Source organism: Manis javanica, chromosome 4, assembly GCF_040802235.1.
Source record: "Manis javanica isolate MJ-LG chromosome 4, MJ_LKY, whole genome shotgun sequence".
NCBI lineage: Eukaryota > Metazoa > Chordata > Mammalia > Pholidota > Manidae > Manis > Manis javanica.
Window position 1 is genome coordinate 115,986,067 of NC_133159.1, and position 27,057 is coordinate 116,013,123.

Consider the following 27,057-nt stretch of genomic DNA (forward strand, 5'->3'; position numbering starts at 1 on the left):
ATAAACTGACCTGGAGATGAGATGACCCTGAGTTACCTGGGCGGCCCAATATAATCACAATGGTCTATAAAATTAAGCAGAATGAATGTCAGAGTGACACCACAGGAAAGAGACTTGATCAGCCATTGGGGGCTTTTAGAGGGAAGAAGGGGCCACAGGCCAGGAATGGAGCAGCCTCTAGAAGGTGGAAAAAGTAAAAACAAAACAAAACAAACAGATTCTTCCACAGATCTTTCAGAAGGATCCAGTCCTATCAACACCTTGGTTTCAGCCCAGTGAGACCCATTTTAGATTTCTGACCACCTAAACTCTTAAGAAACTTGTGTTGCTTTAAGTCATTAAATTTGCAGTGGTTTGTTACAGCAGCATTAGAAAATGAATACATTTGGCAGTAAATAAAGACTTCAAAAAAAATGTTAACTTTAGTGCAAGGGTGACCAGTTGGCTATTGGAACCATGGTGGTGTTTACATTTTCTGGGGAGGCTGAGGGAAGGTGAAGGCATTTCCCTGTTGGGTTAAAACTGTAGATTAATGAAGAAGTGTTCATCCAGAGCAGATCTTTAGTTGTGATCCAAATGACCTTTATTAGGAGTGAATATACCCATGACCTACCTCCTTAAAAAGGAAGCACAGGCCCCCAGATTTTGTGCTGCGAAGGATTGACCAACATGGGGCAAGGTGCAAGTGCTCTTGTGATTTAATTGTGCTGACATTTTTATTGGGATTAGGATATACTGTTGAGTTTTTAGGGCTTCAGATATAAAGTTCTGTACATGTTGAATGGTCTGCCCCAGTCCCCTTTCTCCAGAAGTCTATTACTTTTACTGAGCAATTTTGTAGAAAGTAACATTTTCACGATACATACATGTAGTTCCAGAAGTACCTGCACACAAATAGCTGGGCCGTGGAGTGAGATGTGACAAGTGCCACAAAGGAGGGTCCTAGGGTGTAGGGACATGGAGAGATTTTTTTTTCTTGTACAATACTATCTTTAGAAATCATATGACTATCACTTCAGTGTTTATAAGTGTTTTTATATTCAGTATCACATTTGATCCCCACAACATATTCAGCTAATGATGCAGATGAAGGACTTTACAGAGGAGGAAACTGGAATGCCGTTACTTTTCCAACATAAGCCACTAAGTTATTTCACAGGACAGAGGGTGCTCCCCCTTGGGGAACAAACAGTCTGGGGGCAGGTTACTTCTACTCCACCTCAGGAGGTGCTTCTAAGCACACAATACTTCACTGGTTGGGATTAAGCCCTGGTGACGTATAAATAGAATCGCAAATTGGTATCTGCTTTCATTTCTGAGACCACATTTTACAGAAGGAAGCAAGACATCACCTGGTCCTCTGCACCTGTAACTGTTTTCACCGATAGGCTCATAGCTACACCCAATGTCTCTCCTCCCAAGTTCACTGGATAGACTTTTTAAAGTTAGAGAAGGACAGGAGGGTCTGCCAGGTAGAGGGAAAGGCTCAGCAAAAGGGTAGATGTGGAACCATAGAGATTGTACAGCAGCAGAGAGAGCTCCAGTGTTGCTGAGAAAAGGTATTGGGGTAGTGGGTGGGCAATAGGACTGAAAAGATACTGTGGACCATAATACAGAAGACCTTGCATGCCAGACTGAGGGTTTCCTCTTAAAGGCTCTGAGCCCAAAAGGTGCCCCCACCCCAGAGATGAATTAAATCTGATGTGGTTCCTAAGATGCAGGTCATGGGGCTGATATCTTAGGATCAGGACAGTCCACATCTTCCCAGATAATCTGGGAGTTGGCTGGGGCAAGATGACCCTCCTTTCCCATTTTCTCCATTTTTTTTTCTTATTGAGAATCTGATCCTCCCTTTCCACAGATTTGTCAGTTAGCCCACATTCTCTTTTCTTTTTTATAACAGGGGGGAGAGTGGACATCCCTGTCTTGTTTGTGATCTTAGGTGAAAAGCTTTCAGCCTCTTACTGTTAAGTATGAAGTAGGCTGTGCATTTGTCATATATGGCCTTTATTATGTTGAGGTACTTGCCCTGTATACCCATTTTGTTGAGAGTTTTTATCATGAATGGATATTGAATTTTGTTGAATGCTTTTTCACCATCTATGGAGATGATTCTGTGGTTTTTGTCCTTTTTTTTGTTGATGTGGTGGGTGATATTGATGGATTTTCGAATGTTGTACCATCCTTGCATCCCAGAGATGAATTCCACTTAATCATGGCATATGATCCTCTTGATGTATTTTTAAACTCAGTTTGCTAATATTTTGTTGATTATTTTTGCATGTATGTTCATCAGGGATATTGGTCTGTAATTTTTTTTTTTGGTGGGGTCTTTGCCTGATTTTGGTATTAGAGTGATGCTGACTTCATAGAATGAGTTTGGAAGTATTCCCTCCTCTTCTATTTATTGGAAAACTTTATGGAGATTGGGCATTATATCTTCTTTCAATGTCTGATAAAATTCAGCAGTGAATCCATCTGGATCAGGGGTTTTGTTCTTGCATAGTTTTTTGATTACCGACTGAATTTCATTGTTGGTAATTGGTCTGTTTAGATTTTGTTTTCTACTTGGGTCAGTCTTGGAAGATTGTATTTTTCTAGGAAGTTGTCCATTTCTTCTTGGTTATCCAGTTTGTTAGCATATAGATTTTCATAGTATTCTCTCATAATTCTTTGTATTTCTGTGGGGTCTGTCATGATTTTTCCTTTTTCATTTCTGATTCTGTTTATGTGTGTAAATTCTTTTTCTCTTAATAAGTCTGGCTAGGTGTTTTTCTATTTTGTTTATTTTCTCAAAGAACCAGCTCTTGGTTTCATTGATTTTTTTTCTGTTGTTTTATTCTTCTTCTCAATTTTATTTATTTCTTCCCTGATCTTTATTATGTCCCTCCTTCTGCTGACTTTAGGCCTCATTTGTTCTTCTTTTTCCAGTTTCAGTAATTGTGACTTTAGACTACTCATTTGAGATTGTTCTTCCTTCTTTAAATAGGCCTGGATTGCTAATATACTTTCCCCTTAGAACTGTCTTTGCTGCATCCCACAGAAGTTGGCGCTTTATGCTGTTGTTATTTGTCTCCATGTATTGCTTGATTTCTGTTTTAATTTGGTCATTGATCCGTTGATTATTTAGAAGCATGTTCTTAAGCCTCCATGTGTTCATGAGCCTTTTTGTTTTCTTTGTACAATTTATTTCTAGTTTTATACCTTTGTGATCTGAGAAGTTGGTTGGTAGAATTTCAATATTTTTTAATTTTGAGGCTCTTCATGTAGCCTAGTATGTGGTCTATTCTGGAAAATGTTCCATGTGCACTTGAGAAGAATGTGTATCCTGCTGCTTTGGGTATAGAGTTCTGTAGATGTCTGTTAGTTCTGTCTGTTCTAGTGTGTTGTTCAGTGACTCTGTGTCCTTACTTATTTTCTGTCTGGTTGATCTGTCCTTTGGAGTGAGTGGTATGTTGAAGTCTCCTAGAATGAATGCATTCTGTTAGTATTGTTTCACATATGTTGGTGCTCCTGTATTGGGTGCATAGATATTTATAATGGTTATATCGTCTTGTTGGACTGCCCCCTTTATCATTATGTAATGTCCTTCTTTATCTCTTGTTACTTTCTTTGTTTTGAAGTCTATTTTGTCTGATACAAGTACTGCAACACCTGCTTATTACTCCTTGTTGTTTGCTTGAAATATCTTTTCCCATCCCTTGACTTTTAGTCTGTGCATGTCTTTGGGTTTGAGGTGAGTCTCTTGTAGGCAGCATATAGATGGGTCTTGCTTTTTTATCCATTCTATTACTCTGTGTCTTTTGATTGGTGCATTCAGTCCATTTAAATTTAGGGTGATTATAGAAAGATATGTACTTATTGCCATTGCAGGCTTTGGATTCATGGTTACCGAAGGTTCAAGGTAGCTTCTTTACTATCTAACTGTCTAACCTAACTCTCTTATTAAGCTATTATAAACACAGTGTGATGGTTCTTTATTTCTCTCCCTTCTTATTCTTCTTCCTCCATTCTTTGTGTGTTAGGTCTTTTATTCTGTACTCTTTTGTGTTTCCTTTGACTACTTTTATGAATAGTTGATTTTATTTTTTGCCTGTAGTTAGTATTTGGCTGATCTGCTTTCTTTGCTGTGATTTTATTTTCTCTGGTGACATCTATTTAGCCTTAGGAGTGCTTCCATTTAGAGCATTCCCTTTAGAATACCCTGTAGGGGTGGTTTGTGGGAGGCAAATTCCCTCAACTTTTGCTTCTCTGAAAATTGTTTAATCCCTCCTTCAAATTTAAATGATAATCATGCTGGATACAGTATTCTTGGTTCAAGGCCCTTCTGTTTCATTGCATTAATTATATCATGCCAGTCTCTTCTGGCTTGTAAGGTTTCTATTGAGAAGTCTGATGATAGCCTGATGGGTTTTCCTTTGTAGGTGATCTTTTTTCCCCTCTCTGGCTGCCTTTAATGCTCTGTCCTTGTCTTTGATGTTTGCCATTTTAATGATTATATGTTTTGGTGTTGTCCTCCTTGGGTCCCTTGTGTTGGAAGATCTGTGGGCTTCATGGTCTGAGAGACTATTTCCTCCCCCAGTTTGGGAAAGTTTTCAGCAATCATTTATTCAAAGACACTTTCTATCCCTTTTTCTCTCTCTTCTCTTTCTGGTACCCCTGTGATGCGAATATTATTCCATTTGGATTGGTCACACAGTTTTCTTAATATTCTTTCATTCCTAAAGATCCTTTTATATCTCTCTGCCTCACCTTCTCTGTATTCCTGTCCTCTGATTTCTATTCCATTCTATTCCATAGTCTCTTGCACCTCATCTAGTCTGCTTTTAAGTCCTTCTATTGATTGTTTCATTTCTCCCTCCAGACTTCATCCCTTAGCTCTTGCATATTTCTCTGCAGATCTATCAGCATGGTTATGACTTTTATTTTGAATTCTTTTTCAAGATGTTTGGGTATATCTATCTCACCAAGCCCTCTCTCTGGCATTGTTTGAGTGATTTTGGACTGGACCAGGTTCTTCTACCTTTTCATAGCAATAGAAGTGATCGCCAGCAAGTGGCGCGTGTGTCTTGGACTGATACTTAGAATAACTTCTGTCATCACAACTCTAAATCCACAGAGAACACAATGTAGTGAAAAATATCTACAATCATAAAAGTAAGCCACTATTGGTCTTCAACTCTTATAATCATGGGAAATATAGAAGGTCTAAATATAAGTACAGAACAGAATATAAATATTACCAAACATGGCAACATAAGAGAATAATGGGTCTGGCAGAAGAGAGGTGATGGAGAGGACAAGGACGAGTAAAAGTAAGCATAAGTGTCCTTATATATTTATCTTACAGAAGATACCGTCAAAAGTTGGCAGATTAGTAGCAGTCAGAGAGTAGAAATAACCCATTCATCAGTTGATAAGTGGACAAACAAAATGTGGTTTACCTATGGAGTGGAATTTTATTCAGCTATAAAGAGGAATGAAGTAACTGGTACATGCTACAGTGTGGGTGGGCCTTGAAAACGCTGTAAGAGGCCATTCACAAAATACCACATATTTAATTAATCTATTTATAGGAAATGTCCAGAATAGTCAGATTTATAGAGGCAGAGTATACTTCACGGGTTGCACAAGCTGAGGCAGCAATGGGCAGATAGGTGTGACCAGCAATGAGTATGTACATCTTTTTTTCCTTTTCGGGTGATAAAGAGGTCCTAAAATTGGAGAGTGGTGATGGTCGTATAATCCTGGGATTATGCTCAAAAGGTTTGAATTTTATACTTTTAAAAGGTAAATTTTATGGTACTTGGGTTATATCTCAACACCACTGAAATGAACAAAATTTGATGGAACTAGAAAGCAATTTTAAGTTTTTCCAGTAGCAGGGAATCAGTAATTGTTGTTGAAAAAAGTCTAGGAATATAATACACTCTCCTTTCAACAGCCAGAGCAGCCCCACCACCTTACCTTCCATTATTATCACTTGTCATGTCCACATGACTTGCTGCTCCATCAGACTCTGGGATCATGCCGAGCAGGACGGTCATCTCTGAATGCCCTGAACCTGGTGCACTCTCAAGCACCTAGTGGGTGACTAATAAATTATATGATTGAATGATGAATGAGTACCGCAATCATGTTGCTCCTGAGGTTAGAACCCATTCCATCTTGAGGGGAGTAGCCCTTCTTCTGTTGATATCGGTCTCACTCCAGACACCAGCCTGGCCCACAGAAGAGCTGTGGGGAGTAGGTGAGTGACAGGTCCCTCTGGCTGAGTGCTGTGTTCCTCCAGGTGGTCCAGCTGGAGGAGCTCCTGGCAGTGCAGCACTCAGTGTTCATGGTGGACAGTGCCAGTGCTGGCAAGTCCCAGGTGCTGAGGTCCTTGCACAAGACCTATCAGATCATGAAATGCCGCCCCGTCTGGACCGACCTCAACCCCAAAGCTGTCACAAATGAAGAGCTCTTCGGCATCATTAATCCAGCCACACGAGAATGGAAGGATGGTAAGAGCAGGATACCTCTGGGGGAAAGTCCCCACTACCCTCAGAGGCCCTCAAGCAGGTGTGAACATCGTGAGAAGAGCTGCAGAGGAGAGAATGCTTAGCTGGTCTTTTTGGGATGGGAGAAGGAAGTGAAGAGAGAATCAAGGAAAGGAAGAAACCCTTTGGCTTGGAGGGGAACCTAGCCTTTGGGGTAGTCTCTTTGCTTGGGGACTTTGCAGCTGCCCCTTGAAAGGGGGCACTCACAGAGAATGAGGCCACCAGGCATTCCCAGTTGCAGTTCTGTGATTCTGGAGCACAGTCACAGAGTCCCTAGCCAGGCAGTGGGTTTAAGACATGGGTGTGATAGGGAAGCCCACAGCCCATTCCTTAGGGAGCAGTGCAGTGTGGCATTCCACAGAGGGCACAGCCCCAGGAGAGATGGGGAAGCTGCCAAAGGGGACATTCACCATCATGCATCTCAGGAGGGCCCTAGAACCCTGGTCTCTTCAACGATCCTGAGGGTTCCAAACCTTTGTTCACTCATTGCTGACCTTACCATCAGCAACGGGCGGATGTTGAAAAAGGGTCTATTATCACTGGGTGTGAGCAGAAAAGAAAGAGAAGACAACTCTGTGAATGGATATGATCTCTTTCTAAAACTGATGTTTCAGAAATGAATGAGGACATCTTGGATCCCTCCTCATGTCTCCATGTCTGACTACATCAGGGTCAAACTGCCTGGGATCCTAATTTAGAGCCTTCAGTCAGAGACCTAGAATAAGGGTAGTAGCATCTCTAGTTTTTATTTCAGTGACTATTAATGAGGCTTAACATCTCTTCCTTGTTACTGGTCTTAGTAATTGGCTCCTCTGTGATTTGACTCCCCCTTATTATTTTCTTATCAGTTTGTACAGTTCTTTATACGTCAAAGCGATTAACCCTTTATCTGTTGTAGGCATTGCTAATGGTTATTCCCTATTTGCCATTTTTCTGCACACACTTCATGGCATATTTACCATATACTTTTTAGAGTAGGAAATTATGTCCATCTAGTTTTTTTAGAATGTGGAATTGTTACATAGTTTATAACCCTTTCTACCCTTCAGCTGTACATTTGGTATCATAAATTTGGTCCTAGAGATTCTTTTTATGTTTACATTTTTATCCATCTGGAATTTATTTTGGGGCTTGGTATGAGGTAAGGTACAGAATCAATTTTATTTCCTTCCAGGTGGATAATTTAAATTAATGTGCAGCAACATTTATTAAGTAAAGTATCCTTTCCCTCTAAATTTAAACACCAGCTTGTCAAATACACTGAGATCTAACTGGGTTTTCTACTTTGTTCCACTCACCTATTTATCTAATGCCATTCTATTTTAGTCACATTTTATAACATTTTAATGTCTGATAAGGTAGGGTCCTCCTCAATGCTCTCTTGTAATTTTCCTGGCTAGTCTCAAGTACTTCCTATTCCATATCAGATTTAAACTCACATAATATAATCCAAACTTCAAGTGGTGTTTCAATTTTAATTAAAGTTTTATTAATGTGTTCATTAAATGTTGAAAATCTGACAAAATTTAATAATCATAAATCTGTATTCACTAAACAAGAGAACTTCCAAGTAAATGGAGTATGACTTTATTAAATGTCTCAGAACCACTTAATAAAACAGTAATATAGTGTATTATATTAATGCATCTTTTTCAGTATTAGATCCAGTAGACAGAAAAATAAGTATAGACATAGAAGTGGGAAATATATCATCAAACTCAGTATAACACATAGTTATATAACTTTGCATCTTACAAATAGAAAATATTCCTTTCTTGGTAGGTTCATGGAACATTTCCAAAAATTTAGAGTTTCATTGGGATCAAAGCAAACCAGAATGAATTCAAAAGTGTTAATGCAGAGGCCACAATTTCTAATAATAATGCAATAGAATTAGAAACAAATAGCAAGGAAATGACCAAAAATAATGTTACCACTTGCAGATCAAGAAATGCTCACTTAATCCTTGGATTAAAGGGAAAATTAAATTGCAATCCCTGTAGGAAGCAATAGAAAGAAAAACACTTCATCAAAACCTATAGGACATATCTAAAGCCAATAAGGAAGAACTCTAAACTCTATTTTACAAGGTAGATGAGAAATGAAGGAAGTCATTATCCATCCTAATTATTCAAAGAATAATAAACTAAACCTGGAGAAAATTGGGAAGAAGAAACAATGCAGATAAAAGCTAAAATTGGTGGAAAGAAGCAAAGAAAACCATAGGAATGATAAGTAAATGTAAGTCCATTGTGAGCATGATTAATGGGAAAAAAAAAAGTAAAATTGTATCATAGGGAAGGAGAAAGAAGATGTAACAGATACAGACAAGATTAAAATAGAAGAGAATACTTAGATGACACATACAAAAATCAGAAATAAAATGGTCCACTGGTAAAGTATAATGTTAAAAGATTTACTCAAAATGAAGTAGAAAATGAGTTAACTAATAAAGAGGAAAATTTGAAAATATAGCCAGAACAAGAAAAGATAATTCCAAAATCATAAAAAGGACTTCCCTCAATTCATTTTATGAAGCCAGAATAAACTTGATATCAACTTTTCTGTAGAACCAAAAACAAGAGCCTAATTTCACTTAGTAATGTAGATTCAGAAATTCATGATAAAATATCAGTAAATAGAATCCAACACTGTAGAGAAAATGGAAGTTCCATGGCCAGGATTCTCACCTGACCTTGGTTTGCTTGCCCACTGAGCATGAGCAGTGCTGGTAGGTGCTGACTTGCACACCTGTGGGCAATGAGATATTAGTGACTCAATGTAAGGAGCTCCACCCAGTGCTCTGGGGCTGTGTGGCTGCAAGGTCGTGGAGAGGTGGGGAGGTAGAGACTAGCCTGCTGTATGCAGACTGCCCTCAGGCAGACAGGATTCTAGAGCTTGACCTGCCACCATGAGAATAAAGCTGGCTATAAACCCTTTTACCCCAAGAACATTCCATTGTCACTTTTCCTTCTCACCAAATCCAGAGTGAACTTGCCTGGGGCTGACACCCTCAGGGGAGACAAACACTATCTCAAAAGAATAATATACTTTGACCAAGTAGAATCTACTCTAGGAATGTAGGGTTACATTGATTATTTTTAGAGTGTTTTTTAAAGTATTAATTATTTTTCTAAGTATTTTTAAATACTTATTAAGTATTTAAGTATATAAGTATTAATTACTTATTTTAAAGTATTAATTAAAGCATTGAAAAATTAAGGGTGTAAATCATTTGGTCAATCAGCAGATGCTAAAAACTCACTGGCCACTCCTAATTTTTTTAAAATTCTAAGTAAAATAGAAATAGAAGTGTTGGATTCCCCTGAGGAAGGCGCCGCCCCAAGTCACTCACCAAAGACGTTTCTTGATGCAACAAGCAAGAGGAATTTATTCAGAAGCCAACTAGCTGGGGTCCAAGTCAGCCCGATGCAGCGGGTCTCAATGAGGACCCTGAGCACACAAAGCCAGAAGGTTTTATAGCATTTTCAAAGGGGGCAACATTTTCCACAATCACAATACAGTGTTTTTTCATAGACACATAAATCTTTGCCTGGGGCCACATCCTGGGGTCTGGTTAGATAAGATTACCTTCGGAATGTTTAGGGTGGTTCTAGTAAGATAAGCTTGGTGTGTATGATTAACTGATTTGAGGTCAGCTAATTAAAGGTCACTACATTTAACACTGGCTGACTAACTTGTTTTTCAAGATTCTAATAATTTTCCTCCTTCTAGGTTAGGGGGTGGTATTTAAGCCTTTAAGATGGCTGTACTTATGCTAACTTTTGATTCTTCAGATCCTACAGAAGGACTCCCTTAAATATAATAAATACTCTTAACCTAAAGTCAAAAGGAAAAAGAAAGCATTCTTAATGATGAGAAAGTAAAACCATTTTCATTGAAATCTGGAATAAGTCAGGGAGAGAGACATATTCCAATATTATTAGTTAGGGTTGATTGGTGGGATTCTAGAAGATGCAGTAAGACAAGATAATGGAATATGTGGTATAAATTGGAAGAATGTAGAAAAATCATTATTTTGCTGATAAAACTTTATGCCTAAAGAAGTCAAGAGGTATTATTGAAAAATCACTAGAATTAATAAGAACATTTATTAAAGGTAACTAAGTATAAACTAAATATACAAAATTTGATAGCTTTTCTCTATACTAGCAGTAGCCAGCTAAAAATGGAAGTACAAAAAAAATGGTCCCATTCACAATAGCAATAAAAACTATGAAATGTTTAGGAATATATTTAGCCAAAGTGATACACTGAAAATGCTATAAAATTGTATTTAGGAACATAAAACAATATTTGAATAAATGAAAAGACATACCATATTATTGATTGGGGAAGCTTGGTCTCATAAAAATCAATTCTATCCTAATGAAGATATAAATTTCCTGTAATGCCAGTTTAAATCACATTCAGCCTTTTCTCAAAGTCTGCATTTGACAAGATTTCCCTGGTCTGCAATTACAAAGGATGAAAACTTACCTAAAAAGGTTTTATGTAATTCCATCATGTCACAGTTGCCTGTTGAAATAATTTGCTGAGTCCCTTGTCACATAAAAAGCCAGTACTATCAGGCATTGTTGTTTTGTGTAGCTGTTCTTACTAAAAGTCAGACTGGAGCAGAGAGAGAGTGGGAGTTGCCTCATGGCACTGTCAAATCTTGGTAAAAATACAAAACCAGTTCTGACCTGCCTTTCTATTTACACCTTCTGTAGCTAATAAGGAAAGGCTGTGCTGAGAGAAAGAAGATTGGTGGTGAAATGGAAAATAAATTATCCGTGGTTCCTTTTAGGATTGTTCTCTTCCATCATGCGGGAGCTTGCCAACATCACCCATGATGGGCCCAAGTGGATCTTACTGGATGGCGACATAGATCCAACGTGGATAGAGTCTCTCAACACTGTCATGGACGACAACAAGGTATCAGTGGAGAGGGGGAGTCTGCATCATCCCTACTCATCTATGAAACCTGTACCCCAGGCACATTTGGAAATCTCAATTCCACACAGGGTAGCCCTGAGTACAGAATTATTACCAGTGTCTTTATTTTTTTTAAATCTATTCCAGCTTATGGAGATATAATTGACATAGAACATTGTGTAAATTTAAGGTATACAATGTGATGATTTGAAGTATGCATATATTTTGAAATGATTACCACAATAAGGTTAGTTAACACCTCCATCACCTCATCTGATCATCTTTTTGTTGTTGTTTTTGAGAGCTTTTAAGTGCTAAGATCTACTCTCTTAGCAACTTTCAAATATGCAATACAGTATTAACTATAGCCATCATGCTGTACATTACATTGTAGATTTATCTCATAACTAGAAGTTTGTAACTTTTGACCTCCATCCATTTCCTCCACCCACCTCATCACCCCCAACCCTGGCAACCACTGATCTATTCTGTTTCTATGATTTTGTTTCTTTTAGATTCCATATATACATGAGATCATATAGTATTTTTCTTTCTCTGTCTGATTTATTTCATGCACCATAAAATCTGCATGTAGATTAATTTAATATTTAGAGCTGAAAGGAGTCTTAAATCATCTCTTCCAATCTTTGTTTTTTCTTTCCAAATAAGGAAACTAAAGATCAGAAATATTCTGAGCCTGTCAGACATTCTCAATGGTGACACTCTTTATCCATGGAAAAAAATATTTTTATTTTGTTTTATTTTGGTATCATTAATATACAATTACATGAGCACCATTGTGGTTACTAGATTCCCCCCATATCAAGTCCCCACCACATACCCCTTTATAGTCACTGTCCATCAGCATAGTAAGATGCTATAGAGTCACTACTTGTCTTCTCTGTGCTATACTGCCTTCCCCATGCCCCCCCTATATTATGTGTGCTAATCGTAATACCCCTTATTTCCCTTATCCCTCCCTTTATATTTTTATTTTTTATAAGCAATGAAGACTAACAGTGCCAATAAACTAGCTATTGAGCTGGTGGCTGCTCCTAAACTTGCTCAGAAAGTACATCCATATTAGAAGTGTTACAATGGTTTCTACATTTATAGGATTATTAGAACAAATGTATGTTCTCCCAGAAGGATGACCTAAAGAGACACAGTAGTAATAAGAAGCCTAAGCTTTTTTCCTTTAATAATCTTATTATTCCAGTATGGCCTAATTCATTCAAATCACTGACATCAATGTAAGTTTTTTAGGTAACTTATTTCCTGACTCGGTATACACACGGGTGGGAGTGGAGAGAGGAGAGAGAGAGGATTGTTGTAGAAAATTTAGAAAACACATGTAATCACAAAGAAGAAAGCAATCATCTGTAATTCTTACAGGAGAAATCCAGCAAATCCCCACCAGCTGGCCATGCGCCCTAACTCCTCCCCACCTGTTGTCCCCCCCATTGTTTCCAGGTGCTGACCCTGGCTGGCAATGAGAGGATCCCTCTGAATCCCACGATGTGGATCCTCTTTGAGATCAGCCACCTGCACATGGCTATCCCAGCCACCGTCTCCAGAGCAGGTATGGCATGAGAAAGGACAAAACCACAGAACTGCTTGGCTGAAAACAGGCACCTCCAGCATCACACAGGACCTGGCTGGCATTGCAGGAAGCTCCCAAAGGGAGCCAGGCACCCACCAGCCAATCCTCAGCCCCAATCCACATCCATGAGTGTGAGCAAGCACTCTCAGGCCGGGGCCCTGTGACCCTCCTAATTCAGAAATGTATGGTAGGGAAGGGGAATGGCCCCTGGGCTGGACAACTGTACACAAGTGCCTCAAATTAGGCTGCTTTCAAGCCAGTGCTCGCCTCCGTGACAGTGGAGGTGACAAGCTTTGTGACTCTCACGACATCCTAGTGGAAGATAACAACTTTATGCCTTAACTTTCCTCTAACACCAAGGCCAAATTTATTGACAGGCTAGAGGGTAAAGAGATCTCCACCATCGTGACAGATTCCCTTGCAGGGACCTGTGCTGAGGTTGTGAACAAGGCCCAAGAGACTTGCCTCTCCCAGCCTATTCATTTCCAAGGAGCACTGTAACAAATCACAACCTTGGTGGCTTTGCAAAAAGCAGTAATTTATTCTCTCTTTCTTTTGCAAGTCAGACATCCGAAATCAAAGTTTCAGGCCAGCTGCCTTCCCTCTGAAGGCTTCAGGGGAGCACCCTTCCTCACACAGTCTGGCTGAGGCACTCCTTGGCTTGTGGCCTGTGACTCCAGGCCCTGCCTCCATCTTCACGTGGCCTTCTCTGTGTGTGCCTTTCCTCCGCTGTCTCTTAGAAGGACTTGCACATGTTCAACCTAGATAATCCAGGATGATCTCATCTCAAGATCCTGAATTACACCTGCAAATGTCCTTTTTCAACATAGGATTGTGTTCCCAGGGTCCCAGGGTTAGGACATGGACAGATCCTTTCAGGTCCCACCATTTGACCTGCCACACATTTCTACACCGTGCCAAGTATGCCTAATGGCATAGCCTTCTCTCTTCTTGAGCCTAGAGTTGGCCTTAAGATCCTTGCCAACACTGCTTTCCACCAGCTGTTCTCAGTCCAGAGCTGGCCCCAAGAGCAAACGCGCTCGCCCCAAAGTCATCAGCCAGATCTCCGTTCTTTTGAAGTCCAGTGTTCTGTATGTTTTCTAAACAGAGAAAACAACTCTGGGGTGAAGACTATAGTGACACCTGTGGAAAACTCACTGAGCAATATTCTCTGTGCTCCCAGGGATCCTGTACATCAACCCAGCAGACCTGGGGTGGAACCCTGCAGTGAGCAGCTGGATCGACAAGAGGGAAATCCGGACAGAGCGAGCCAACCTAACCATTCTGTTTGACAAGTATCTTCCAACCTGCTTAGACACACTCAGAATCAGGTAGGTCACAAAACACAGGATGTAATGCGTTAAAGCTGCAGAAGAACTGGTTGGCTCACATCCGAGGCCCCCCTGACACTGTGTCCTGCCCCTGAAGTCAGATGTCCCTAAGCATTCCCCTGTGGGTGTGGCAGATGGCAGAGGGGAACGCACACTAGGATGGCCACGGGATGCCTATTATCAGTTCAGGCAAGAAGTGAGGTGGGTGAGGAGGAGGAGGAAGGTGGCAAGTGCCTCCCATGAGCGCATGTGGGTGTATCCAGCGGAGGCGGCAGGTTGTAATACACAGCAATCCTGAAGTCCTCTGGTTTGCAGGACACACAGCTGGTCCTCCTACAGAGGCCAGGCTAACAGACCTAGAGGTCAGTGGCCCTCGATACCCACATTCTGTTCCTGGTCATGTCTGTTCATGGCCCATGTAATGGAGGATCAGGTAGAATGCATTGTTTGGCCAGTCCTAGCCCTCTGGACACTGTGAGTTCACCTCTCCTCTTACAGGTCTGCAGGAGCAGAGCCAATAAGCCTTGGACACTTATCACATGAACAAGAGATTATTCCTCTTAACCAAAAAGATACTTATAGCCACAATATCACATGTGTCTGCAAAGAGAGGTTCCAGCATTAGGCCCCTGCTTTTGTTTTACATTCTCTTTCTTGGTCAATTGATGTATCATTCTATGAATCAGGCACCCAAATTTGTGGTTCCTCCAACTTCAACCATCAGAGGCTGGTGCCGTGAAGGCAACGTGACTCAGAGATGCACAGCTCTTAAAGGGTCAGCAGGTTAGGGTCAGGATTGTTTTGGGGAAATTAAGTCCACCACTCAAAATGATCTCTGACTCTTTTATTCATTGGTCTGTCAAGCACAGGATGGAGAACCACTGGCATGCACCAAGCAGAGGTGAATGAGTGCCCCAGGCCCTCTGACTGCACATGCCTGCCCTCACCCCATCAAAATCCACCCACATTTAGAGTGAATTTTATATAAGTAAAACCCGAGTTGCAGCTGAACCATTGACGTAGTATATTTTTAGATATTTAATCACACACATATTAATTTTGATTTTGAAATTTTTATATGCCAGGGTCAGTAATTACTTTTCCAAATTTCACCATTTTCATAAACCCATGAAAAGCCTTCAGCCCTTTGTGGCCTGTGGGCCCCGTGGCCTTGGCTAATGAGATAAAGCGGCTCTGGCAGCAGGCAAAGTCTGAAAGTGGGAATGGTGGCTAGTGTCTCCTGGGGGCAAGAGCAGCAAAGAGGTCAACCAGAAGGGAGATTTTAGGAAACCAGCATGCACCTGTTCTTTGTCATTTGCTGAGACAATTGTCCAGTTTGTCTTTTGACTAGGAGGCCATTCCCCACTCTGGGCATTTAGAACAAGAGATGCCAAACTCTTGTCTATATGGGTATGGGCAAGTGTGTGTTCATGTGCATGTGCAAATCTTGGAATAAGCTTTGAAGACACTAACTGTACTAAATCTCTCCAGACACAACACCCGCCAGTCTCTGAATTCTGGTTATCAAGGAAAAAGCACAGCTGTCAATTATGGTTATCTCATTTAACTCTCACAGCATTCCTAAGAGGGCATAATATCCCATAGACAAAGAGCTGGGGTTCCATGGTGCTCTCTCGGGGCCACAGCTAGTTAGTGACAAGGTGCACACTTCAAAGTCTTACTGGTATTTTAATCCATCACGGCATCATAGTGCTGGCTTTGTGGGGCCCTGTTACTATGAAGCTGTGTGAGGTCAACATAGTGTGATTTTTATACTGAATGAGTGGGCCTCATAAGGGATGATTATAAAGCAACTTATTTTGTTTCCCACTGTTCGTTCAAAACCATTTTATGTGGCTGGTTCTCCTCCCACCCCTGGATGACATCTAGGTAAACACCCGTGACTTTACCCGTCATTCTCCAATAATAAAAAGGTATCTGATCATTTGTAATCACACAATCACACATGTGTGCACATACACACACATGAAAATTAAAAGAAAATACACAGTGAAAATTTTAAAAAGCAGACTGCATTTAAAGACACTTCTCCCCTGGCCCATAGCTCAGGCCATCTTCCAGATGTCACCCTCAGTGCCAAAGGAAAGTGTCCTTGACTTCCTCTGTCCTGACTCTACCAGTCACCCCCTCAATCAGCTGCAACTTCTGACCTGTCAGGGCTGAAGGGTGACGGAGAGAAGAGAGTAAGAGGGAGGAAAGGCCTTAATGACTGACTCTGGCATGGCCTTAGTTACCCTAACTGTGGCAGATCCAAAATTGAAGATTTTGTGAGTCCTTGGGCCACTCTCCATCACTGGGGATCTTCCACATGCCTTCCTTTGAAGAAAGTAAATGCATCTCCATCAGCCGGTCTTGTATAACTCCTCATGCAAACTGCTCCTTTGGCCGGCATCTAAAGCACCCCACGTGCTCATGGCTCACAGGGGGATTCCAGGAAATACTCGCCCCTCCCTGCTTTGATAAATGGGAGCACAGTCTGCCCCAGTGAGCAACCTCCTAGCTCCGCTATGAGATAAGCCAGTCTCTTCAAGGTTCTTCAAGTACAGGTCCTTTGCTGCTTCAGAGCGGTCCTACTGAAGCCCTTTCTCCAACTTTATTCCGGGTGAGCACCTGCCTTCCCTGTGCATGAGGGGACACTTTTCACCCACCAGGTGTTCTCTGTGTGCCAACTGCTGGCCCCTCCGGCATCTCCCACTTCCATCCTCTCTTCCTGGAGAAGATGAGAGGCCAGGGTTGTAACAGCCTTTACAGGCGCCCCCGGGTTGCCTGGATGTCAGTTTGGAATGGTCAGCCTAGTCGGCCCCTATCATCTTGTACCTTATTCAAAACTCTGCCTGAGACAGCTACATTTTAACCTTCTGTTGCAAATATGTGTCAAATGAAGAAAAGCCTCTCAAGTACTCAATTTTCTCCTCACTCATGGAAGCCTTGACTACTGGACTACTTCATAGTGTTGTTGTGAGGTGCAACTAGACTGAGAGCAGGTTTAAGAACCAAACACTAAGAAGAATGCAATGTGAGGGAGCGCTGAAGCCCATTGCTGGAGAACAACTGAAGGTCTCAGTCGGTGGTGTCATTCATCCTGTAACAGCGCACCTGCTCCTGTGTGGCCCATGAGGTCATCTTGCCGTGGGAAGCAGCTGCGAGGGCAGGTGTGCAGGAGAGGTTGAGCTTGTGGGTATGTGGGCACTCTGTATATATGCATGGTGGGCTGAAAGTGCCCTTGTGCATACATACATGTGTGCGTGCATGCCTGTGTGTGTGTGTGCGTGCGCACGCATGTGTGTGGATGCACACATGCTCCTGTTCCCTTGGGCACAGGTCACCTTTGTACATCCCTTGATACCTGCCTTTCAGTCAAGACCTCCAAAGCCAAGGTTAAGAGGACAAACACCAGGCCAGGACAGAGGCACAGGTGCATAGTCTTGGAAGACAAACTTCATCAAGTAAATCATGATTGTATAAAATAATCATTTGTCCACTCTGCACTCCTCCCACCCCAATATAAGACTCTGGCCCCAAGGGAAACATTTTCACTGTGTTTTAGTTACTCATCTGAGCAGAAGGAATGGAAGCAGTAACCTCAGAATGGCACCCATATTGACTCTTGAGGTGCTTTCTTTCAAAAGAGAAAATTCTGAGATATTTACTTACATTTTCACAGCTGCCCACATTTCCCAAGGATTGAGAGGGATCATCAGTGTTCAGAGGAGGGAAGAGGGAGGCGAGAGTATCAGAGGAAAGGGTGATAGGAAAAGGAACCTTCCCAGAAACCTTCTGGGCCCTTGTCTGCACAGAGAGATGACCCAAAATAGCTGATGAGGATGCAGGCTGAAGAAGCGTCTGGCCCTCTGTAAGCCCTAAGAGTCTGGCAGGTCATGAGCCCACCAGAACCAAGTGGCTTGCGCAGCCATCTGACCATGCCTCTAGGATGGAAAATGCAGTGTTCTAGAGCATATCTGGCTCTCTCTTTGCAGATTTAAGAAGATAATTCCTATCCCAGAGCAGAGTATGGTGCAGATGCTCTTCCACCTTCTTAAGTGTCTCCTGACCAAGGAGGACATCCCTGCAGACTGCCCCAAGGAAACCTGTGAGCTGTATTTTGTGTTTGCTGCCATCTGGGCATTTGGTGGAGTGATGGTTCAAGATCAGGTAAGAGGCTGGGATGCCGTGAGCACCTACATCCATGTCCACAGCAGCAAAACCTGATCTTCCAGCAAAGATTTGGGAGATGGGACATCTAAATGTCAGGATGAACATGAATGCACCAGATGGTTTAGTTATCCATGCATTGCTCTGCTGAAGACATGCATTCCCACGAAAAGGTGTCCTGGGGGAGGCAGGTGAGATTTTGCTGTTTCTTGTTGAGTTAGTGACTGTATCACTGCTTTCCTGGAGAGCTGTATGTCTGAGCTTCAACAGCTGGAGGGTACTGTGCAAGGTGATGTGAGTTTTATAGGTGGAATAATGCTGTGCCGTAGAATGAATAGGAGGAATCCCTTGAGCCTTTGAAAAGTCCCTCAGAAGTACGAGGCCAGAGGGAACCAGCATGTCTCCTTACCCTTAAAATGCAGAGCTGTCCATGGAAGTTTAGACCAAAAGTTAGTTGCCGGCTGTGGGTAGGAAACCAAAGCAGTATGTGTCTCATAGCGTTGGCTGCAGGAGCCTCATGCAGTTCAGAGGTAGGGATGTCAGGCTGGAGTATCTTGGCATCCTTATGCCCTAGCCGTTCCTATATTCCCAGCCTTTTTCTTTACTTAATTTCATCCAAATAAAAAGCACTTTGTCTAGAGATATCACATTCAAGGTTATGCAAACCAGTCTTTTACAACTGACTCTAGCTACCAGGCAATGTCACATACAGGTTTAAGAACATGGACTCTGGATTTGAATTGTAACTTGGCCCTTCATTATGGCTCCTTGGGCAAAATTACTTAACCTCTCTCTACCTTACTCCCCCATGGGTACAAAGGAGATGAGGGTGGTGATGGTACCCAGTTCCTAGGATGGCTGTGAGGATTAAGTCAAGGGACACTGTTTTACTTGTCTGGCATGAATATGTGCAAAAGATTTAAAGTCATGCTGGCACATGTGTGTGTTTGTTATTCATATTCTCCTGCCATAATATCCAGGTTCACAGTAAATATCTGATACCTCTTGCATGACAGGAGCAAACCAAGCTGCCCTGTTGTATATTTGGGCTTGGCCATGTCAGCCAGTTTGAGCACACTGAGTGCACAGTGCTATCCTGAGAGGCACAGGATCTGATCTGTATGCATGTCAATTATATGTCTCCACCCATTCCTTTTGTCATGAAGACCCATTTGTGTTTGTCTTTGCTGCTCCTAGACTTAGAATTTTAGCTATTGAGGACACCGTAGAAGTCTTTTCTTGGATCCTTATTTTATGGATGGGGAAATGGAGGCACAGAAAGAAGTGGTCAGAGAGTTAGGATTTACTCCTTTTGGTCTGGCTTGATTGTGGGCTCTTTGGAGAGAGAGGGAAAATGTGTCAGCCTCCTGGGACAAAGCCTTGTTCTAAGAATCCAGAGTAGAGGTGAGCTGGGAGAATTCACAATTAATTTAGAATTCACAGTTAATTTTTTTTCACAGGCCCTGGCTGTAAACATCCAGACCCCCTCCCACTACCTGCTAACATGTCCTTTTGTGCTCCAAATTCAGTAGGCAGCTCTCACGAGCTCCTGGGACCAGGCCTTTCTCCATCTCCCTCCCCAGAGCTGGTGCTGGTGGGAAGGGGGAATCTTCACAGTCAGGAGGAGGCTAGACAGAGAGCTTGACACCTGAGGGTTTCATGCTGTCTGTTCTGTAGCCCCGGGAGCTTCTCCATGGACTGCCTCATTGGCAGTTATATTTCCTCTTTGAGGCAAGGAGGCAACCAGTCCAGCAAAATGGATTAGAGCTTGCGAAAGGCACAGAGACCCAGATTCATAGGTTAGTGCTTCCCATGAAACACATTCCTTGACCTTTCAGTGCTGAAATGCCAGACAGCAAGCATTGCTGGGCATCCTCCACTCCCAAGCAGTAGGATATCAGGATGAAGTACTTGGTCAATTTTCTGTCTCTGTATGGAAAACTGTAAATCCACTCAACTCTTTTCTATAAACTCAGGAGAAAGCATCCCTTCATTGTCCTGGGCTCTGGAGTGCCTGGAGCTGTAGGCAGCCATGCTGGCACATGCAGAGAAGACAAGGGCAAAAGCTTTTAGCAGCAGGGGTGGTCCAAGACCCCCTGCACAAGCTGCTTCAAGCCAGACTACAAAAATAGTGCTCCAAGTCGACAAGTAGGAAGTTGGCCAAAAGACTCACAACAGGATCACCAGTTGTGCTTACATTTAACAGGCTGTCATTAAAGCAAAACAGAAATACAAAATGCAGCCCATACCTGAGTAGAAGGTCCAAAAAAGGCCAGGGCTGGGGGAGGTTTTCCCTAAATGCTTTGCAGGGATCACAGGACACAGTCTCTCAGAGAGCTCCATACTGGGAAAGTGAAACCTGGGTTCAAATTCCAATTCTTCCAGATGCTTCTAGATGTGTAACCTTTGAACTTTTGTCTTTTGATACATAAAAGAGGAATAATTTTCACCAGGATAACTTGGAGGCATTGTGAGGACCAAATGAGGTGATGTTACATTCCAAACTCGGCTACAGTCTGTGGAGACAGCCTCAGGGTCCCTGAGGTCAAAGGGCAGGAAGAGAACCAGAGAATTGTCTGAGTCTAAAGGAGAAGGGGCCTTTGCACTTAAGGTCACTGCTGCAGAGCCATCCCCCTGCCCCCCACAAAGAGCTGAACTGAGAAAGGGCCATCGAATGACTCAGCAGAGGTGACCTTGATTATATTACAGTGACCAGTTATAGTAGAATGCAAGGTCACACTCCAGCTTACAGGCGGTGAGACGATGTTGGTACAGCCCAGCTAATGGTTTGGTTGAGAAGCTGACTGAGTAACTCAGGTGAGATTGGAGAAGAGGAGAGAAGATCCATCGAATCTTCTTTCGAGAGGTTGTCTTCATCTCAGATTTCCCATCTAAACCTAAAATCTGGCTTTTAAAGGTCCTCAAGAATATTATCAATGAGTTAAAAATAGGGATTTTTCTAGGGCTTCCAATTGCAGAGAACAATACTGAGAGACACAGCGTACCCTTAATCAGAATAAGAACAGCAAACAAACCTGTCCTCACAATAGAGCCTATTTCCATTCTCATTTTAAAGCAAAATAATTCAATGCTATTTACCTAATGGTAGGAAAATGCCGAGTACCATTCTTCCAGGTCCAGCTTCATTCCCACACAGCCAGCTTCCTGGTGTGTCCTGCCTTTGCACTTCCTCTCTGGCCTGCCCTCCAGGAACGTTTCCTAAAATGCCCAATCTCAGTCTCTTTTCTTTTTTAAGATTTTTCCTAGGTCTGTGTGTTCAAAGAGGGGGTTTGAACTCCTCCCCTAGAGGGTTGCTAGTAGCACTAGTTTTGTGGCTGGTGGGAGGTCGGGGTGTGAACGTGCATGTGCATGTGCATATGGGTGTATATTTGGGCTTGGCCATGTCAGCCAGTTTGAGCACACTGAGTGCACAGTGCTATCCTAAGAGGCACAGGATCTGATCTGTATGCATGTCAATTATATGTCTCCACCCATTCCTTTTGTCATGAAGACCCATTTGTGTTTGTCTTTGCTGCTCCTAGACTTAGAATTTTAGCTATTGAGGACACCTTAGAAGTCTTTTCTTGGATCCTTATTTTATGGATGGGGAAATGGAGGCACAGAAAAAAGTGGCGCTCCTCCCACCCCACCACCCTGTGCCCCCAGCATCAGTGGTCACCATTTTATTCATGCTGCTGACTGCCATCCTGGGCATTGCTCAGTCTCAGGGGTATAGGAAGACAGAGCTCTATCTCGTTGGGAGGTCCTGACCACACTTGCCCACCTTGTGGACGCAGGCTCCCACTGTCCTCCATGTTCCCACCCGTTTCTGCCCATGCACCCCACAAAGCACTGGGGTGACTCAGCTGCGAGGTCCAGCAGCTGGGCATGTTCATGGCTGAGGGCTGCCAGCTGGACCTTGTCAGGCTGGTCCTGGGGGGAGCAGTGTCCTTCCTGGAGGATTTGGTCCACTGAGCGGCCTGCACAAACCGGGCCACTTTGTGTCCCCTCCCTGACCTCTGCCTGATGCCACGGCGGCTCGTCCAGCTTACCGGCTCTGGGAAACCGTGCACCCTAACCTGCTTTGTTTAGGCAGCTTGTGGACTACCGGGCAGAATTCAGCAAATGGTGGCTGACAGAGTTCAAGACAGTCAAGTTTCCTTCCCAGGGACCCATCTTTGACTACTACATAGACTCAGAAACCAAGAAATTTGGGCCTTGGTCCAAGCTCATCCCCCAGTTTGAATTTGATCCCGAGATGCCTTTGCAGGTGAGTGTGGCCAAGTGAACAGACACATGTGGTCATCCCAGGACCTGCAGAAGCTGCTGCCCCTTATGTGAATCCAAGTGTTCTGGCCTTGCTAGGAACTAGTCATTCCCAGCTACACAGCTTTTCTGAGGAAATTATAGGCACAATGCAGTACAAGATCCCCCAAAGGGCTCTTGATTCCTAGAGCCCCCCAGCATCCTGTGGGCAGAAGGTTCAAAAAAAACAACTAAAATATGTGAGAGAAGCCACAGGGAGGCAGACAGAGCTGGAAGAGGACGGGAGGGGATACTCGCTACACTGAGGGGGAGTTATAGGATGGCCTTACCATGGCTATGAGGGGAGACACTCCTGCCCACAGTATTGAGCCTGCTCCACCCTGCTGGCAGCATCCCTCTCCTGAAATGGTCCAGAACGTTTTGCAGTGCATCTATCTCTCCCACAAGCCCCTGGCATGCTCATTGTGTTCCCGTTCCAGGCTTGTTTGGTGCACACGAGCGAGACCATCCGAGTGTGCTACTTCCTGGAGCGGCTTATGGAGCGGCGGTGGCCAGTTATGCTGCTGGGGACCGTGGGCACCGGCAAATCAGTGCTAGTGGGAGTCAAGCTGGCCAGCCTCGATGGCAAGCAGTACCAGGTGAAAAACGTGCCCTTCAACTACTACACCACGTCGGCAATGCTGCAAGGTGAGGGGCATGCTGGGGAGCCAGTGACCCTGTCCTTGACTCTGTGCTGGAGCAGAGTGCCAGGCACTTGCTGGGTGGGCTTGGCTCCTGAGGCCACACCGCTCCTCCCTCTCTGCTGCCCTTGGGCTGCCCCTGCCTCTCTCCTGCAGCACCCCTTAGCCCCATGCCCTTTCCTGTCCTTTCCCTACATTCCTCCTTGGCCTGTGCAAGCTCCTCCAGGCCCCAAGTTCAACACACAACAAGCAGTTCAGCACCTTGAGGACAAGGAAAGTGGGAAGCCATTGAGAGATTTCGGCAGGCTGGTAGGCTTATGTCAGTGGAGGCATCTCTAGAGATCATTGTGTTCATCCCTCCTATCTTATAGATAGGAAACTGAGGCTCAGGTAATAGTAAGAGATTGCCCAAGGTCACCATCAGGCAGCAAGGCTGGCAGGTGCATCCAGTCTTTGACCAAATGGAGCGCGCTTCTCACTGGCTTTCCACGCCTGGCTGCAGCCTCAGGGTCAGGGGCTCATTGCAGGGGTTTCCCCCTCCAGAGTCACTTCCTCCCTGACCCTCACTCCCAGGAGGTTCCCTCACCCCACCCTGCCCAGCTTTCCCAATGAGACCCCAGTGCACGGCCACACCTCCAGGGCAAAATCCCCCAGAGGTGGGGAATCAGCACACACCTGCTTGCAATGGGCAAGTCAGAAGTCACAGCTGATGACAGCAGACGTGAACCTTCCATTTCCTCCCCCAGTACATCACCCAGGCCTTAGGCCGGCTGACTCACAAAGTGGGCTTGCTGAGCCTGGACCACTTCAGTCCCCCGCTCCTTCCTTGGCACCTGCTCACATGAACTCAAGCCAACCAGTATGGGGTCACCGGTGCTCGGGCCCCCCCGGGTCCCACGGGAGTGAGAGAGCAGCTCAGTTCTGCCTCCTTTCTGCATCGCGTGCCAGCTCTCCTGGCATCGGGGTCTGGGGCTGGGAGGCCCAGCACTGCCTCTGCTTTCTGCATCCCAGAGCAGTTAGCAGACTCCTGCCTCTCTGTCACACTGGCCTCCAGGCTTCATCCTGCTGGGCTGGGAAACGTTTCACAGGTCAGTCTCTGTCCACCAATCGATTCTAGCTACCCCATGGGTGGTAACAAGTAAGACAAAGGGGGTGAAGACTCAGGTCAGAACTTGGCTGGTTTGTCCACAATGTGGGCATCTTCTGAAGGAAGAATGTGGGCTCTTCACCATGTAAGCAGCTACAGGTATGACACACTTTTAAGAGTAATCTGCATTAGCATTTGTCTCCAGCATCTCTTAAGTCTACACAGTAACAAAACAGACCAAGCCCTACTCTGTATGTCTGCCAGCTTCCGTAGTGCAGATCCTCCCACCATGAACGGTTGCAAGTTACTGATGCAATGAACATGGTCAGTGAACATGGAGTCAGAGATGCACAGTGGCGCCCCAGTTATCATATCTCCACACTTTACAGATATGATAATGAAAGATGAAAATAACCTGAAGAGTATAGATGATGATAAAATGTGGTAGACTAATTTGGATGTAATGAGTTTTATATAGTTATTACCTTTGTTTTGGATACAATTTACTTAATTGTATGAGTGTCTAATTTTTTTTTTCAAACAATGTCTGTGTTTACCAACCAGCTCGCAAAATTCCCTCCGTGTTAGCAATCAGCTCTGAAGAGACAGCTCTGGTAAACAGCTAGCTTCCTCTTTGCTCCACGAGGCCTCAGCCCCCACCATGCCGCACAATGTCATAACCGTCCCTCATGGCCCCACACTGTCACGTTAGTGCCCGCCCGTGACCGTGAGCAGGCTTCACACGCCTGGTTGGAGCTCGCCGGGTCTGCCTAACACAGTTTCCGTTTCTTGTTCATGGAAACATACACCTCTACACCTATCTGCAAGCCTTGATTCCAAGGGCTGATCAGATTATCAGCTCTGCCTATTTACTCTGATTCTGAATTTACTCTGTTTACTTAGTACAACTACACTAAATAATAATGATAATAATAATAATGATAATTATTATTGTTATTATTACTGGCATTTATCAAATATCCATCAGGTATGTTTCTGGTGCTAACCTGAGGTTTGACTTTTTTTTTTTCTCTGAGGTTAGACTTTTATACAATTTTTAATTGCTTAATCTTGTACAAACCTGTGAGGTTAAGTACTTACATCATCCCCATGTTATAAATGAGAAAATCAAGGCAGAGAGAAGTTAAGTAAACTACCTGAGGCCACACATAGTCTGACTTCAGAGTCTGTGCTCTTAACCACCAGGCTACCTCTCTGGTAAGAAAACACTTTGAAAAGTGAAATAAATATTTGACGTTAATATTATTATTTGTGGTACCATTTGAGTATTCTTGAGGGTCTTTTTCCTAGAATCCTACATTGATTTTATAATTCAAAGAATACTTCAAATAGAGAGTAAAACTTCATAGCCAAGGAAAAGGGGATGAGCTTCTACACTACTCAGACCTCTTGTTCTTACTCTGGGTCCCTCAGCTGGAGGATTTTCTCCTTCTTTCCTGTTGGAACACAAAGAATTATTCAAAACAGTCACAGAATACTGTCAACTAGAGCCAGGATGGACGCTGGCTCCCTACCACAGCTGGACATACACCAAAACACAGTGCTCTCGGTCTCTTGTTAATTCCCTGGTGGCCTCTCGGTCCCAGCCCTCCTCTCACACTAGATGATGGATGAAGCAGCTGTCCGCTACCATCACCTCTCCAGAACTAACTAGAATTGGTGGGTAACCCAAAGCACCAGGGTAGCCAGCATCCATGTCACAAAGTCCATGTAGCAAAGCTCATGCCCTTACCTCTGAAAAGCACTGAATTCCTTTACTTGGGATCTCCTGCCTCTTACTTTAGTCACAGTCCAAACAACTTTGTTTATCTGACTTATTAGCCTAAAACATTTTAGAAGCAACAAAATGGTAAGAGAAAGGGTGCAACTAACAGAAAAGCGGGAGCTGGAGACTTGGTATCCAAGAGGAAATAGAATTTTTACAAAAGGAGATACAGAAACTGAGAGGGTAGCTTCTCTGGCATTAGATGAGAGGCTAACTGTCCCACCCACATCGTGAGCCCATCATGCTTTTTACAGCCCAGCATTTTCATTGCTGTTTGTACTTAAGACCCTATGTAATAAAGAAAAGATTAGCTTTGATGTGGTACAGTCCACTTTAAATGGCCAATAGTACACCCAGACAGATATGCAAGATGTGTGTTTATAATGTAAATGTAATGGCAAAAGATGGGAAATGGCCTAATTTTCCTTAGGATGGAATCCTAAGCATTATTACAAAGAATGAAGAAATTCTGTATGAATTGAGTTGGAACTATTTCCAAAGCTTTTTGGAGAGAGAAACAAGATACAGGAGAGTGTATATAGTAAGCACCAGATTGTGTCTTGTTTAAAAAGAGATACATAAAAATTTACATCTATATACACTCACACATCTATGCTTCTATATACTTAGTATATCTCCAGAAGGCCATACAAT

General features: G+C 43.3%; 1 pseudogene; it reads left to right on the forward strand.

The window, feature by feature from the left end:
- The window catches only part of LOC108403857 (dynein axonemal heavy chain 9-like), a 594,862-nt pseudogene that overhangs the window by 105,614 nt on the left and 462,191 nt on the right, over window positions 1-27,057 (forward strand).